The sequence below is a fragment of the Etheostoma cragini genome, chromosome 18 (genome assembly GCF_013103735.1).
Source record: "Etheostoma cragini isolate CJK2018 chromosome 18, CSU_Ecrag_1.0, whole genome shotgun sequence".
Classification (NCBI taxonomy): domain Eukaryota; kingdom Metazoa; phylum Chordata; class Actinopteri; order Perciformes; family Percidae; genus Etheostoma; species Etheostoma cragini.
Genome location: NC_048424.1, coordinates 99,038 through 101,292, shown reverse-complemented (window position 1 = coordinate 101,292; position 2,255 = coordinate 99,038).

The window sequence follows — 2,255 nt, the reverse complement described above, 5'->3', positions numbered from 1 at the left end:
GGGGGGGTGGGGGTGGGGGGTGACTAATCTTCAAATAACACAGAGTTCGGGGGATATAACAGGTTTTCACACACACTCAGCTGGCCTTTGTAGTCCGGGCCAACAGAGGACGGTGGGAAAGCAAAGAGGCGCCAGGACCTCCGAAACCGTGGACAAAATAATGGAAACACACATGAAATGAGGCCAAAAATCAAACCTCACGAAGACAGTTTGTTACACGGGTACATAATCACGTATGTGTCTGATTTAATGGGCCAGGCGACCCAAAACAACTAAATCCTCTACCTGAACCTGTACCTGAACCTCTACCTGAGCCTCTACCTGAGCCTCTACCTGAACCTCTACCTGAACCTCTACCTGAACCTTTACCTGAACCTCTACCTGAACCTTTACCTGAACCTCTACCTGAGCCTCTACCTGAGCCTCTACCTGAACCTCTACCTGAACTTCTACCTGAACCTCTACCTGAACCTTTACCTGAACCTCTACCTGCATTTCCAGAGCATCCTCTAGGATTAGAAACGCTAGCAGAGAACAACATGAGGACAACATGAAGACAACATGAAGACAACATGAGGACAACATGAAGACAACATGAAGACAACACGAAGGCAACATGAGGACAACATGAGGACAACATGAAGACAACATGAGGACAACATGAAGACAACATGAGGGCAACACGAGGACAACACGAGGACAACACAAGGACAACACGAAGACAACGCGAAGACAACGCGAAGACAACATGAGGGCAACATGAGGACAACACGAAGACAACATGAAGACAACATGAAGACAACATGAAGGCAACATGAGGACAACAAGAGGACAACAGGAAGACAACATAAAGACAACATGAGGACAACACGAGGGCAACATGAAGACAACATGAAGACATCATGAACAGAACATGAGGACAACATGAGGACAACACGAGGGCAACATGAAGACAACATGAAGACAACATGAGGGCAACATGAAGACAACATGAGGACAACATGAAGACAACATGAAGACAACATGAAGACAACATGAAGACAACATACAAACTACATACATACATACTTCTACATATACATACTTCTACATACATACATCTACATACTACATACATACATACTTCTACATATACATACTTTTACATACATACTTCTACATACTACATACATACATACCATCTAGTAAAGTTGCTCAGCACTGCCAATATATAAATACGTTTGGAATACTCGGGCTCTCCAGAATATCCCTAATATATAAGTATATGTTGTATTTATATATTCTTTTAAAGGGATGACAGCGGAGGTTTGGAACAGGTGCAGTACCTGCGGGATTCACAGGACCCTGAACCCCCCAACAGACAGAAGACCGAGATCTCTCTCACCTGGTCAGCTGCAGCCAGAGGTCCAGATCACAGCTCCGCGGTTCTCATGACTCCCCAAAAAGTTGCGTCCTGACGCAGTAACTCCAGCTGCAACCCGCACCATGCACTCTCTCTCCCTGCGTGTGTCTGTGTGTGTCTGTGTGTGTGAGTGTGTGTGCGCGCGCGCTGCAGAGTTCTGCACAAGAGAACAGGCTCAGACATTTGGAGTGATATACCCATAACACGGTCACGTGACCATCACAGAGCTCCAGCTGCAGAGAGGAGAGGTGAAGAGGGGTAGCGCCACCTGCTGTGCGCATGCGCCCTCTGGTGGCTGGATGGGGTCAGTCCCGGGACCGGGTAGTTTCTTACTGACAGTGCTTTAGGGTTGCCACAGTAACAAAGAAAAAAGGGGGGGGGGGTGAAAGAAATCGTTTTTGGGCTTTTACATGTAGGCCTGATTAAATGGTGCGTTCAGGAACTCCTTGTTAATTAACAACCGATCACAATGAACCACAGCCTGTAACGGAAGTAGTTTAGTTAAATATATTTAAAATATATATATATTTAGGTGGTTTACTGTGTGACGAGTTCTTTGTGGACATTTGATCAGTTGTAGGTTTGTCCAGTAAGGTCAAGGTCAAGGTCAAGGTCAAAGTTTATTTATATAGCCCATTTACAAACAGTCACTACCGCCCCAAAGTGCTGTACAATTATAGATAACAACATAATAAAAGGGCAAAACAAATGTCCGGAAAAATACCCATCTAAAACAGAATATGCCAGAAACAACAAAAATACAACAAATAAAAACCTTTGCTCAAATCAATACAACAACAAAATGTCACAGCTCAGCTTGTGTTAAAAGCCAGTGCAAAGAGATGAGTTTTTA